This window comes from Solanum verrucosum, unplaced genomic scaffold (assembly GCF_900185275.1).
Source record: "Solanum verrucosum unplaced genomic scaffold, falcon-dt-bn FXZP01000101.1, whole genome shotgun sequence".
Taxonomy (NCBI): Eukaryota; Viridiplantae; Streptophyta; class Magnoliopsida; order Solanales; family Solanaceae; genus Solanum; species Solanum verrucosum.
In genome coordinates this window covers 2,427,824-2,444,444 of record NW_026020111.1, presented here as the reverse complement: position 1 = coordinate 2,444,444, position 16,621 = coordinate 2,427,824, and the positions used below count along the sequence as shown (strand labels likewise).

Here is a 16,621-nt window from a genome sequence, read left to right as displayed (position 1 = left end):
ACATGCTCAACATATACTCAAGGAGCCTATATGCAATTTACTCTAAAAAAGCATTCATTCGAGGGGGAATCTTTCAACTCCAAACTAAAGCATACTTATTAATTCATCTCATGAAGTCAAATAGGCAACTCTACTCAATGTACTACAACATGAGGTAAAACAATGCATATAAGCCATTTCTACCAAGACCTAAACTTTTTTTTTCATGAACATGCATATAAAGAAATCATGGCCACACATAAACACACAATGGCCTTGCTATCTAGGCACACCATCTCCCTCTTGAGAGTAGGCCTATACAAACTCTTCTAAACATCATTCATACTAAACACAACTTTAAAGTCTAACATATCAAGTCACAAAAGACCAAACAATACCATAATATAATAAAGCATGAAACACATACCGGTAGTCACATTAGGAGGTCACTCTTGATCATTTTTAGCTTGGAGGACATATAACCTATTCTTCTTGTGAGCAGTCTCATTCGGACCACTAGTGGCAACTTGTTTATCCTCCCTTCCCTTAGCCTTAATTATCGGGAAATCTCTCATTTTGTGCCCACTCTTTCCACAACCATAGCACCCCTCCGTGACGGTTAGGCACTTACCATGGTGATTCCTCCCACACTTGGTGCAAGTAGGCTTAGGTAATGGAGACCCACTACTTTTCTCTTGGTCAAACCTAGGGGTGTTAGAAGAATCTTGACCGGAATACCTTTGTTTAGACTTAGATCTACCTTGCCCATCGGACTTAACATTGAAGAAGTTCCCATCACCAGATCCTAGTCCTTTTTGCCTCCCTATTCTTTTTTTTTTTGAGTTTTGACTCCTCAATTTGTTGGGTGAAAACCATAAGACGAGAGATAACCATATCACCAACAAGCTTTGTCGTACGACATTCTTCTTCAACCAAGTCGGACACTCCTGTCAAAAATGTACTCATCCTATCTCTCAAATCCGCCACCATTGATGGAGCATACTTGGATAGTTGGGTAAATTTCAAGGAATACTCCTTAACACTCATGTTACCTTGCCTAAGGTTAATAAACTCTTCCACCTTAGCCTCCCTCAACTCTCGGGGAAAGAACCTATTAAGAAATGCTTTTTTGAACCCTTCCCACTCTATTGGCCCCGCTTCTATCGGCCTATTGTCTTTCCATTGTTCATACCATATTTGTGCTATATCTCTCAATTAGTAAGCGGCTAACTCCGTTTTTTCTACCGAAGTGAACCCTATGATAGTAACCTTATACACCTTATCTATAAACCCTTGAGGATCTTCCTCTACTTTGGAGCCACAAAACTCCGGAGGGTTCATTCTCAAAAACTCTCTTACCCTTAAAGTCGCGGAATTCACATTAGGATACACCAGAGCTACCATCTCCCTATTGACTTGAGCCATCACGACTTGAGCCAACATTTGGAAAGCCGACCTAAACTCCGCATGAGTCACATTCTCCCATATAGGGTCAATTGGAGCTTGAGAAGGAGCTTGGGGTGGAACTTGGAGAGGAACCTCTTGATCCTCATTGCCTTCCTCATTCTTCCTAGCATTTTTCCCATATATTAGCCATACCGTGAAAATCAATGGGCACGAATTATAAGAAGGACCTAATATAGCCAAACTCTATGGCACGACTTAGAGAATGAAGAAGTGAGATTTCCTAAACATCACATAGCCTCCTACTCATAAATGTGGAGCGCTTCACATTTATGAACAAGACTCTACTAGATGTGGTTTGAGACAATCCTAGAACAATTCTATACCTTGTGCTCTGATTACCAAGTTTGTCACGACCCAGGGGTACACCCTAGATGTAACATGGCGTACTTGACCCCGAATGGATCTCATACAAGCACTTAGCATATCATAACATAATATAATAGAAAAGTGCAGAATTTTAAAAACATTTTTCATACAATTGAAGTCTTTCATAAAGCAAGCGGAAGTCTATAACTCTTTGTCTCAAACCATCTAATACAACTTTGAATAACTCTTGGGACATAGCCCATACAATAGTCTAAAACATAAAAGAAAGACATAAAGGAAAATGGTGGCTTTATCCTCGATGCTATGAGGACTCACCAAGTCTTCAACTCCTTGCACTTCTAGAAACCTATCCTCAAGAATGGAACTCAAAATCGTTGAACTCTACATTTGATGAGAATGTAGGCAAGAGTATGCATTAGTACAAAAGTACTAAATATGATAGCTAGCATAACATCATAAGAGCATAACATAAGGGTTAGTCAACATAAGACATAATCCATAAGCATAAGAGTTACTTCATAAAACATAAATTATAAGCATAAGAGACAATATCATAATCATAAGCAAAGTATCTAACATAAGCATCATATAAACATTATTCCACCTTTAGTCCTTCATATAATAAGAGAACTGCTTCTCAAGTAACCTCAAGGAATACTTGTGCGATGCATGGATAAGACCACATAATTCCATTCATGTTAAGTACCCCTTTTGGCCATCATAATCATATTTGCCATATTATGGTTTCATCCTTAGCTTAATTCTCATAACCAAGTGAATCTCTCACCTTTAGTCAATCATAACATAACAAGGAAGGCAATTATAACACAATCATATCTAAACATACATCATATAAGAGAACACTTTCTTAGGTAACCTTAGGTCGTACTTGTGTAATGCATGAATAAGACCCCATAAACATACCCATGCTAAGTACCACTTTTAGGTCCTAATACTCATACTTCTTGATTTGGAGACTAGTCCCCCTTTTTAAGACATTGGAACCCTAGGAGATACTTCTTTAAGCACATCTTAGTCCCTCTTCTTTACTCGTGAACACTATGAAATACTTACTCAAGCATATCTAAGTTCATTATGTTTGAACACTTAGAGATGCTTCTTTAAGCATGTCTTAGTTCATTATTAACTTGGAACACTTTGAGATAATTCCTTGAAATATGTCTTAGTTTCATAATAATCTTGTACTAATTGGGAAAATAGCCTTAACCGACATGAGACCGCATGAGCTATCACATGATCCCCTCAGATGTTACCCACACCTAGAAGGGTTGGTCTACTTGCTTAAGGTAGAACCAGTTTATTAGCTTAGTTGGACCCACTAGCTAACTTTCCTACGAAGCACGTAGTTATGGGATACGAAGATTCTACTAGGAAACCCAGACTCCACTTGTGAGGGACTCCATCTTATGAGATATACTTTGGGAAACTCGGACTCTACCTGTGAGAGTTCCCATCTTTGAAGCCGGACTCAACTAGTTAAAATCTTCCATCTCATATTCATATTCACTCGGTGCTAGGCATAAATCCCACAAGATAGCTTATCAAGTCTTACTTAATTCATGACTCATTGAGGGATTTCCTTGACAGCCAACCCATGTTTCATGTGCTTTTATCACTTTATGCATTTAAACATTCTAAATTTAACATATTAGCTTTAATCTCAAATCCCTAACAATCATCACTCATGACTACAAGTCTTACTCTTAAAGCTTTACTTCTTACCATCATCTTTCATACCTAGATTTCAAGGCATTCTAATCACATTTTTCATTATCAAGTGATTCTAGTCATAAATGTCATATAGGTTCAACTTCAATCTTTACTAGTCATGATTCAACATATATACTATAATTTAATTCAATTCATGTCTACAAACTTCCATTCATGAACAATTGCTATACAAGTCATCAATTTTAGAAGATCATCTATGAATCCTCAATTTCAACTTTCATGGCATAAACCCACATAATATCAATTTCATCAATTAGACTAGGGTTAACCATGGAAAACATAAAATATCATCATAATATCATGATTCAATACTAAAATAATCATAAACAAGTACTATCCACTTAATTGGATTCATACTCAACACTACCCACAATATAGGAAGAAACCCTAGCTAGAATTGAGGTTTATCTTCACAATTGGGGGGAAATCTAGGGGGCTCTGTGTATGGAAGAATCCAAGGATGAATAAGTTATAATACTTTGATTTTAAAGCCCTCACAAATCTTGCAATAATGGAGGATTTTGACCTTGCTTGCTTCTCTTCTTCTTCTTATTTACTTTCTAGAGAGAGAATTTCTTGGAGGGAATTGGGTTGATTTGGGGATTTAGATATAATGATTTGGAATCATCTAATTAAGGGTATAATAGCTTTATATAGGTGGTCTAATTACTAATAAAACGACACCACTTAATAACTAATTAATTCTAGAATATTCCATAACCCCAAAAACCTAGCCGCTTGAAACGTTTCACTGCCCAACCCACGGGTCGTGCATGGACCCACATGTCGTGCTGGTCCTCCGTGGATGGGGTTCTACATCCATCACTTTGTGACCTTGACCCACTAGGCCATCCACGAGGCGTAGAGCAGCCTACGGGGCCTAGGTCCCCTCGTGGGTGCATTGCCTTGGGGTAGATTCTAGGAGGTTTCTAGGGTCCTTCTCAACAACCCTTGGTTGGTCCTTGGGGAGTCATACCTTGAAGTTTAACCCCTAAACCCTTCACCCTAAATACAGGAGGTCATTTCTACCACTCTAACCCTCACGTTAAGCTCTGGAACCATTACATAAGGCTCTAGTTCAACCCACTAGTTTCGGGTGTTACAATCTCATATAAATAAAAATCATTAATTAACTGAATCAGGATGCATGCCTTTTACTAATGTATTTGAAGTATGTATCTGATTCATGCATCTAATTTCCTTAGATACATTTCATTAGGTGTATCTGATACATACTTAGGGACTTAGATGTATTAATTATATATCAATTACATGTAGCATATAACATATACATGTATTTGGATATTTTTTATGTATCTGAAGTATGTATCCAATAAATTTGTGATTGCCGTAATTTCATGAAAATGTAATCTACAACAATCTAGTTGAAATATGACCAGATACAAGACAGAACTGTCTCAGATACACAATAAAACATACTAGATCACGACAGAAAAATCTCATATACATAGAATAACATGCTCAGATACATAACAGAAAACAACTCATATATATTCAATGGAAAATACATATACATTTAATAAATAAACAAGATACATAAAATATTTTGGCTAGATACATGACAAAATCATCTCAGATAAACTGAATGAAACATACGACTTACCATCTCATTACAAAACTTTTTCATACTTTTTTTCGAATGAAAAGGTTAAAGCAACCACTCATGTTGCAAACCATACTACTTATAATTTGTCTTCTTTCTTTCTTTCCTCCATTTTTACTACCATCACCATTTTATTTTTCTGTTTAATTTTAGAGAGGGATGTGCAATTTTAACGTGGGGGTGGGATGCATATATTGTTGGCAGAGGAAATTGGGGGAAGCGGATGAGAGAGAAAGATATTTGCTAATGAAACAAAAATCATTTTTGATAGATATTCTGAAGAAATTATGAGTTGAGAGGATGAAGAAAGAGAGAAAATATGGTGGAGGACGTTGGAGGTGGGGGAGAGTTATTGTTGGCAGAGGAGATTCAGGGAGGTTGAATTGTTAATGTCTCTATTTAATTAAGGAATTTAAATTTTAAGATAATTATTCTATATCATATTTAAGAGATTTGTGTATCTAATTTAACTTTTCATAATATATGATATAATTATTAAAAAGTGGTATTATGAGTAATATTTTTAAACTATAGGTAAAATATGTATATATGGTAGTTTAGTATGTCTAATTATGTAGTTTTCCCAAAAATAAAAATAAAATAGAGTATTAAAAATAACAAAAGTCTAAACTCGAAATATGTTTAAAGTTTGAAATATTACAATTTAAATACAAATTATGTTTATAAAATATGTACTACATAAAATAAAAATTCCCTAAAATTTCTAGGGAATCATTGTGTAGGCCATAACATATGGAATATTGTCATAGTTTTTGTGTTTTATTATGATCATTGGAAAACAATTAGGTTAGTATTTCTATTTAGCTATTTATGCCTTTACTTGAAATCAAACTTAATAAATATTATAAAGATAATTTTATTTGTGTATTTGATTAACAAGTAGCAACACTAACACCATGTAATATTGTCTTATCGATATTTATGATAATATTTTTAAATTATATTTAATTTTAAAAAATATACTTTTAAGAAAAGAGGTCGGCCCAGCAAAGCCCGTAGCCCAGGTACTTGTGGGCTGGGTCGACCATTTTCTGGCTCACACAGAAAATGGGCTAGGCCGGCCTGACCCGTCAAATTTCAAAGCATATATGATTTAGACCGGATGGGGTGGGCCAGCCCATATTGACAGCTCTATAGTTACAGCCAAGTCAATTTCTTATTTGTATACAGATTCCAAATATATTCTTATACTATTGGAATGAATACCCAAATATACAGATTAATAGCTCCATAGTAGATATAAAATTTGCTATGGAGCGCAATTATGCAAACTATAGCTATAACATACAAATATGATTTTTATGTTTGCTAAACCTAAAAATTACTCTTTTACTTAACATTAATTTTTATTTTATTTTTACTTTTGCACTAATTTTTGTACTTCTCTACAATAGTTAAATACATGAATTTTCTAAACATTTCAAATTACATATAAAAAGGAAAACATACAAAACCTAATGCAAAATGCAAGATGATCACAAATTTGGATGAAAGAAGGGAATATATATAATGTTGTGTGAGTGTCTTTGATAGACTCTTCATTTCCCCACTTATCATACATATCAAAATTGAAGGTTATTAGACTCTTCATTACCCCCACTTATCTTACAAATTAAAATTAAACGTTATTAGACTCTTCATTACCCACATTTAGTACATGAATATATGATTGCATTACGATCTTGTTTGATGCATGAATTTAAATATAATTATTACTTAATATTTAATTAATTAAATAGATATTAATATTTAATTTATTTTAGGAGTAAGATAAGGGCAACATGATAATCCAACTTTAAGGTTAGGAGCTGTCCACTTATAATATATACATGATGATACATTAATTGATCATGAAGGATGTAATCATATTGTTTGCTGATGATATTTTTGAGTCTCTTAGGATGAATAGCAATGTCAAGCCACTTGTCAATCAAAACGGAAATATCATCATCATCTCTTGCAATGTTATTGAAAAATTCAAACTTATCAATAGAAATTTTCCCGTCTCTATATCTCTCCATAGTTTTATCCACTATATTGATGCTTTTATGAGTAGAACCAACTCTGAATTTGAAGTTGGGATGAATCAACGAGGCTTGTAGCCATGTTTTGGAGAGAATACTCAACTGTGTTGCTTCTTTAAAACTAAGATAATAGAGTATTATTTGAATTAGAGATTTAGGAAATAGGTCAGCTGTGAGGTTGCCCAAACTATAATTATTACAAAAACATACATGCTTGTCTACTTCACTACTCAACTTGTCATCTGGTTTCTGCAATTTCCACCCCAACTCTTTCAGCTGATTCGAACATTCTATTGGTCTTTTGAGGATTTTAATAATCCCTTCATCCCATTTTATGTGAGGTAGTTTGACTCGGCACGGAGTTTAAGAAAGAAAATAAGATTTTTAAAACTTGTGGTCCAAAATGAATGATAGAAATTTGTGTGGCTGTAAATCATTTCATTAAGGGTAAAATAGACATTTTATAGTTAAATTATTACTTAATATAGAAATGTGTCATTCTTTTTGGGACTGACCAAAAAGGAAAGTAAGTCACATAAATTGGGACAGAGGGAGTACTATATATTTATTATTAATTTGTCTCATAATACCCTAGACTTAAGTGCATTTTTGTCTCATAAGACCCTAGACTTAATGTTTTTTCTGCAGCCCGTTGTGGACATTTCAAATGTTGCCGTTGGAATGGGTAATTGTTGCATTGCTGCAGCTTTACTCCGTTTGGAGTTAGTGCTATATGCACATCAGTTTTGCAGCATATGCCAAATGTCGTTGATGACATTGGTGGTCTACTTTATTCTCTGTCATGACCCAGACCGTCGTGATTCTCATCGACACTAACCCTCCGGAGGGAGAACCACTAGTACAACCCAAACCAAACAACTAAACAAAAAAACTAAAGCATTTAAGTTACAGAAGCAAGTTAAATAGCTAAAGACTGAAGTTTCCATAAACTTCCAAAAGATCTAACAACTAAACAATGTGAAAAATACACCTAGAACCTGAAAGTCAATGTACCAAAACATCTAAAGTTCAACAAGTCTAAACAAAAAGGGATACAACCCCAAACTAATGACTAATAACTAATTAGAAAGTCTAAGTCCGAAATGTAAAGATAGACAGATGAGAACTCATGGCAGCCTGGGAGAACTGACTCACCCTTAAATTCAAACGACGATCACTGATCTTCTAAGCAAGGTCTGTCAATAGTCGCCTGAAGATGCCCTGTACTCAACAAAGAAAGAGCAAGTGTAGTATCAGTACACAATCACAGTGTACTGGTAGGATCACGTAGTTATCCCACTAAGTGCAACATACATAAGTCATTACAACAATATAATCACATGCATATATCGAACATATACAATATCATCATCATTTACGAAAAACGAACAGTTTCACATTTCTCAAGATACACAATTATATCAAATCATTGGTCCTCTCATGGAACCCAAACACAAACTGTTAGCATACCGGAACGTGGTACTCGATCCAATGATTATGTCGGAACGTGGCAACTGATCCAAATTAGTATGTCGGAACGCAACACCCGATCCATTCAACAAGCCACAATCACAATCACAAAGTTCATTTTCATAAACAATCAATATAATACGGGAATCAATAAACAATCACTAATTACCCGAATTACTACAATTCTAGCAATCCTAGATCATACCCATGATACCACTACCCAAATTAGGGCTTTTCCCACCATTATTCTCATATCAAAACTCTCCCCATCGATATTTACCCACTAGATTACGTTCTACGGATCGAAAAATGGATTTGGGGAGTTAAAACCTTACCTTTAGCCTTAAAGATGGTGGAAAACTGTCAAGAATCGCATGGGGTTTGTCTCCTTACTCTTAAAGTTGAAAAGTGCAGAATAAAGACGTTTTGGGGTTTATTTCCGACTTAAGTCGCGTCGGGCCCGCCACATCGGTCCTCACCCCGCTACAGCATCCCCGCCCTGGCGGCAGAAATCCCGCCCCAGCGGCTTGCACGAAACCAGTGAGCTATTTTAATTATTCCAAGATCCCCATTTCATAATACACCTTCAACCAACGAAACTCTGAAAATACCCGTTCACGCTAAGTTCAATTTCGGGAGTTTTACTCACTCGAATTCAATTCTGTAAAGTCGTACGAATTCCTTAACGCCTTATCTATCTACTCATATGATCAATTTCATAATTAGATCACCCAATTGCTAGCAGATTTCCCTAGACTTTAATGACTTTGATTTCGTCCAAATCTGGACTAGGTTGGGAAATTCCAAGTTACTACGAAAAAGTTTTCCGAACCAAGATTTTTCCCCATTAGCTTTTCTATAACGACGAAACTCGGTCATTAAAATAGATACTAATTTACCCATCACTCGTCCCCGAGTGACAAATTTAGGAAAATAAGCTAAAGAAGGAATGAAGTAGTACATGGATCGACAAACAATTGGGGATACTTGTCTCGCATGTCCCTTTCGGTTTCCCAAGTAACTTCCTCAACTGGATGATGCTTTCATTGAACTTTCACGGACTTAATCTCTTTGGTCCTCAGCTTACGATCAAGAATTGCAACCGGTTCCTCCTTATATTGGAGGTCATTGTCTAACACAATTGAGTCCCACTTTATGATATAATCCCCGTCGCCATGATATCTCTTTAACATGGACACATAAAATACCGAATGAACTCCCGATAAATTAGGAGGTAAAACCAATATATACGCCACGGACCCTACACATTCAAGAACCTCAAAGGGACCAATGTAACGAGGACTAAGCTTGCCCTTCTTGCCAAATCTCATCACCTCTTTCATGGGTGACACTTTAAGAAGAATATTCTCACCAGTCTGAATTGTCATATCTCTTACCTTATGGTCTGCATACTTCTTCTGTCTAGTTTGGGTGGCTAAGAGCTTAGCTTGAATACTCTTCACCTTATCTTGAGTATCATTCACTAAATCAACCCCTAAAGGTTTCACATCTCCAGCTTCAAGCCATCATATGGGTGATCTACATCCCCTCCCATAAATGCCTTAAATGGTGCCATATCAATGCTGGAGTGATAGCTATTATTATAGGAAAACTCAAACAAAGGTATGAATTTATCCCAATGCCCTCCAAAATCAATCACACATGCCCTCAACATGTCCTCTAAAACTTGAATAGTCTTCTCTGACTGCCCGTCTGTCTGTGGATGAAAGGTTGTACTAAAAGTGAGTTGTGTGCCCAATTCGTCATGTAACTTCCTCCAAAACTTGGATGTGAATTGGGTACCTTAGTCTGAGATGATAGAAAGGGGCACCCCATGCAACCTCACTATCTCTTTCACATAAACTTTAGTCAATTATTCAGCATTATAATCTATTCTTACTGGAATAAAATGGGCTGACTTAGTCAATTTGTCAACCACTACCCAAATAAAATCAAATTTACCCTAAGTCTTGGGAAGACCAACCACAAAATCCATGGCTATCATTTCCCACTTCCATTCCGGAATTGACATTCTTTGAAGCAAACCTACAAGCCTTTGATGTTCATACTTCATTTGTTAGCAATTTTGACACTTAGCCACAAACTCCGCTATATCCTTCTTCATGCCCGGCCACCAATAAATTCACTTCAAATCTCGGTACATCTTGGTCACACCCGGATGAATAGAATATCGCGAGCCATGAGATTCTGTCAACAATTTCTGAATCAAGTCATCAACTCGAGGAACACAAATTCTTCCTTTAAAACTGAGCACACCTTCCGCATCAAGAGTGGTCTTTTGTGCTTTACCAATCACAATCTTCTTCTTAAGTTCATTCAAATTTTCATCCTCAAATTGTTTAGCCTTGATTTCTTCAATAAACGTGGCCCTAACTACAATGCTAGCTAGCACCCCACCTCCTTCTGAGATGCCCAACTGCATGAACTTAGACTCCAAGGTTTGAATTTCCTTAGCCAAGGGTCGCTTGGATACACTCAAGCAAGCTAAACTACTCATACTCACCATTTTTTGACTCAAAGCGTCTGCCACTACATTAGCCTTATCCAGATGGTATTGAATAGTACATCATAATCCTTGAGTAACTCCATCAACCTTTGTTGTCTCAAATTCAGATCCTTTTGAGTGAACACATGCTGCAAACTACGATGATCAGTAAACACCTCAGACTTAACCCCATAGAGATAATGTCGCCAGATCTTAAGAGCGAACACTACCGCTGCCAACTCCAACTCATGTGTTGGGTAGTTCCTCTCATGCAACTTTAATTGACGCGATGCATAAGCTATAACATTCTTATCCTGCATCAACATAACACCCAAACCAGAATGTGAAGCATCACAATAAATAATCAAATCTTTACCTTCTACCGGTAATGCTAGAATAGGTGCAGTGGTCAAGAGAGTCTTTAACTTTTGGAAGCTCTCTTCACATTTTTCAATCCACTCAAATGGTACCTCCTTTTTGGTCAAATTTGTTAAAGAGTGTGGCTATGGAAGAAAAATTCTTCACAAATCGATGATAATAACTGACAAGCCCCACAAAACTCCTAATTTCAGTCACAAAACTTGGTCGAACCCAATTCCTAATCACTTCAATCTTTTGGGGATCTACCATTACCCTTTCTTTCGAAACTACATGTCCCAAAAATGCAACCGAAGTCAACCAAAATTCACACTTCAAAAATTTTGCATACAACCTTTGTTTCCCAAGAACACCCAGAACAATACGAAGATGGTCGGCTTGCTCTTTCTCACTTTTCGAATAGACCAAAATATCATAAAAAAAGACTATCACAAACGAGTCAAGAAATGACTTGAACACCCCATTCATCAAACTCATGAAAGATGCATGCGCATTAGTCAAACCAAAAGACATAACTAGAAACTCATAGTGCCCTTAGCAAGTTCTAAACGCCGTCTTGGGCACATCCTCAAGCCTAATTTCAATTAATGGTAGCCAGACCTTAGATCAATCTTAGAGAAAACTGACACACCTTGGTAAAAAAGATCATCTATTCGAGGCAAAGGATACTTGTTTCGAATAGTGACCCTATTCAATTGCCGGTAATCTATACACATTTTCATACTACCATCCTTTTTCTTAACAAACAAAATTGGAGCACCCCATGGGGAAGCACTAAGACGAATAAATCCCTTATCAAGAAACTCTTGGATTTGAGCCTTAAACTCTTTTAATTTTGCCAGAGCCATACGATCTGGAGGGATGGAAATGGGATAGGTACCATGTTCTAACTTAATGCAGAAGTCTATATCCCTATCCGAAGGCATACCCGACAAATCATTAGGAAACACTTCTCTAAATTCTAACACCACATGAATAGACTCAATAGATGAAGACTCAACCTCAACATCCCGAATATGAGCCAAATAATCCAAACAAATCTGCTCTACCAGTTTACTAGCCTGAATGGAGGATATGATCTTAACTTGCTTAGGCTTGTACAACCCTTCCCACTCTGACTTTTCCCTTCTCGGAATTTCTAGAGTAATAGACTTAGTATTACAATTAAGTACAACAAAATAGGGGGACAACCAAGTCATGCCTAAGATTATATCAAAATCAGTCATATCCAAAATCACCAAATTAGCCCAAGTCTGAAAAACATAAACACAACAGGACAAGCACGATAGACATGGGTGACTATGACAAACTCTCCAACTGGGGTAGAAACATGGATAAGGGCATCAAGTATATCACAAATCATATCAAACTTTGAGGCAAACCGCACGAATACATAAGAATAAGTAGAACCTGGATCAAATAATACATTAGCCATCTGGTCATAGACAGGAATAGTACCTGTGATCACTGTGTCAGACGCCTCTGCCTCATTCTTGCTCGGAAAGGCATAACACTGAGCCCTATCATCTTGACTGGCGACTTTCCTGCCTAGCTGCGCTGCACCTCTGCCTACATTACCATTCCCTCTACCCTCAAGGCCTCGTTGATTACCTCCTCACTCACCTTATGGACGCCCTCGACCATTATTACCATTTCCCGCGGGTACCACTGCTCTAGTTTGCTGTTGCGCGGAATCCATCATGCGTGGGTGGGGACAATATCTCCTCATATTCCTAGGTTTACCATAGTTGTAACATGTACGATCAAAAGATAGCATGCTGCCCGCCGAAGGTGCGGCTCCCTGGCTATCTTGAATCAAATTATGAGATGGAGTTCTCGAGTAATTACATATAGAGGCGGGCATAACAGACTGAATTGGCTTGGCTGCAAGCGTTGGCCTTCCAGACCCCCTAGAGTAAGAACCTTGAAAGTTACTCGAGTTCTTGGCCCTTTTAGCTAATGCCTTCGCTTGACCGTCTCGCCTCACCCCCTCCACTTTCTTAACAATGTCAGTTACCTCATTAAAGCTCCTCCCTGCAGAGGTCATATGAACAGACAATACCTGCAACTCAGAGTTTAGTCGCCTAATAAATAAGTAGATCATCGCTTCCTCAGTAGTCACCAATTGAGTAGCACATCTAGACAAAACATGTAACTTGGCCTCATAAGCAGCCATAGACATACCACCTTGCTCCAAAGACATGAACTCATCCTTCTTGTGATCTCTCAAAGTCCTAGGCACATATTTCCCTAAAAAATAGAGCATGAAATTGGGTCCAAGAGAGTGGGAGTAAGATTGAAGATCTGCACTCCACATAAGCTCTCCACCACTGCTTAGCCTCACCTTGAAGTTGAAAAGTCACGAACTCAACCCCATGCTGATGGACAATTCCCAACTTATGAAGCCTCTCATTGCAGTCTAAAATAAACGCATAAGCATCCTCACTCTCAGAACCAAGAAATACATGAGGCTTTAGCTTCAAAAACTTAGTTAACATTTCATGCTCATTACCAGTCATAACAGAACCCAACAAAGGACGGAAGAATGCATAATTACCTCCAGTCCCACCCACCTTGGGCACAGTGCTAGCAACATGAGGATTAGTAGGAGCTTGAGTTGCTTGAACAGAGGGAAGCACTCCAAAACCAACCAACCCTTTCAAGAATGACATGATCTATTGAGTTAACACTGGGTCCAAAAGAGGAATACATGTAGTCTCAGTCTGCACCTCTTCCTCTTGCCCACCATTCTTCTTATCCTCAACCTCTACGTTCTTCTCTACCTCATCATGATGCGCAAGAGGGGCCTCATTTTTGGGAGTATCTCCAACCGGTGCTCCATCCCTAGTAGACGCCACTTTTTCTCGGCCTCTACCCCTAGCTCTTCCTCTACCCCAGCCTTGACCGCGACCTCTCGCTACAGATTCCTCAACTAGAGCATTGACGGGAGCTACCGGCCTGACGCCGTTGAATTTAGTATTAACTATCTGCGGACAGAAGAGTGAAGGAGGTTAGATACCAATTTGAATCGCCAAATACCAATTGGAATCAAGTTATAGTATAAAAGGAGACAATATAAAACAGAGAGATTTCCTAAAGTCCTATAGCTTCTCGAAGAAAAGTACAAACGTCTCCGTACCGTTTCGCAAGACTCTACTAGATTCATCTTGGTACATCGAGATCAACGAACCTAGGTTCTGATACCAACTTTGTCACGACCCAGACCGTCGTGATTGGCACCCACACTAACCCTTCGATGGGAGAACCACTACTACAACTCAAACCAAGCAAATAAACCAAAAACTAAAGCATTTAAGTTACGGAAGCAAGTTAAATAGCTAAAGACTGAAGTTCCCATAAGTTCCAAAAGATCTAACAACTAAACAATGCAGAAAATTCACCTAGAACCTGAAAGTCAATGTACCAAAACATCTAAAGTTCAACAAGTCTAAACAAAAAGGGATACAACCCCAAACTAATGACTAATAACTAACTAGGAAGTCTAAGTCCGAAATGTAAACATAGACAGATGAGAACTCATGGCAGCCCGGAGAACTGACTCACCCTTGAATTCAAATGACGATCACTGATCTTCTAAGCAAGGTCTGTTAATAGTCGCCTGAAGATGCCCTGTACTCAACAAAGAAAGAGCAAATGTAGTATCAGTACACAACCACAATGTACTGGTAGGATCACACGGCTATCCCACTAAGTGCAACATACATAAGCCATTACAACAATATAATCACATGCATATATCGAACATATACAATATCATCATCATTTACGAACAACGAACAGTTTCACATTTCTCAAGATACACAATTATATCAAATCATTGGTCCTCTCATGGAACCCAAACCTAAACTGTTAGCATACCGAAACGTGGTACTCCGATCCAATGATTATGTCGGAACGTGGCAACTTATCCAAATTAGTGTGTCGGAACGCAACACCCGATCCATTCAACAAGCCACAATCACAATCACAAAGTTCATTTTCATAATCATACAATCAAGTCATGATTCATGGCATTCATTATTCATATATCCTCATTTATAATTAATGTGACAATAATGCAACATTCACATACAAACATGTATCATAGTGAAGCAAGAACAAACATACATCACGCAATCATAGAATCACAACCATCACCTACCTCGAAACAAGCTTGAAACCCTAAGAAACTTGATTCTTCCCTTTCCGGATTCGTTTCGCTTGTTCTTGGTCTACAAACAATCAATATAATACGGGAATCAATAAACAATCACTATTTACCCGGATTACTAACAAATCTAACAACCCTAGATCATACCCATGATCCCACTACCCAAATTAGGGCTTTTCCCACCATAATTCTCATATCAAAACTCTCAACCATCAATATTTACCCATTAGATTACGTTCTACGGATCGAAAAATGGATTCGAGGAGTTAAAACCTTACCTTTAACCTTAAAGATGGTGGAAAATTATCAAGAATCCCATGGGGTTTGTCTCCTTACTCTTAAAGTTAAAAAGTGCAGAATAAAGACGTTTTGGGTTTATTTCCGACTTAAGTCGCGTCGGGCCCACCACAACGGTCCTCACCCCGCTACAGCGGCCCCGCCTTGGCAGCAAAAATCCCGGCCCAGCGGCTTGCATTGAACCAATGAGTTATTTTAATAATTCCAAAACCCCCATTTCACAACACACCTTCAACCAACGATACTCATAAAATATCCGTTCACGCTAAGTTTAATTTCGAGAGTTCTACTCGCCTGAATCCAATTCTGTAAAGTCATTTGGATTCCTTAACACCTTATCTATCTACTCATGTGATCAATTTCATAATTAGATTACCCAATTGATACCAGATTTTCCTAGACTTTAATGACTCCGATTTCATTCAAATTTGGACTAGATTGGGAAATTCCAAGTTACTACGAAAAAGTTTTCCGATCCAAAAATTTTCCCCGTAGGCTTTTCTATAACGATGGAACCCGAATGTTACACTCTCACTTTTTATTCCTTCACTAGTCCTGGACACGTGTTTTACACGTGTATTCAAGACCATATTACAAAATCTTTA

At 37.6% G+C, this 16,621-nt stretch overlaps 1 protein-coding gene across 2 annotated transcripts in view; it reads right to left on the bottom strand.

Annotated features, from left to right (window-relative positions):
* Positions 1-16,621, bottom strand: part of LOC125825438 (uncharacterized) — a 1,130,247-nt gene that overhangs the window by 22,782 nt on the left and 1,090,844 nt on the right. Inside the window, exon 1 of one of the 2 annotated variants that reach the window (XM_049504782.1) lies at positions 9,713-9,722. The exons of the other annotated variant lie outside the window; for it this stretch is intronic. The gene's annotated coding sequence lies outside the window, so the exon portion shown is untranslated. Of the gene's footprint in view, positions 1-9,712; positions 9,723-16,621 lie in introns of those variants that run through there. 2 annotated transcript variants of the gene reach the window in all.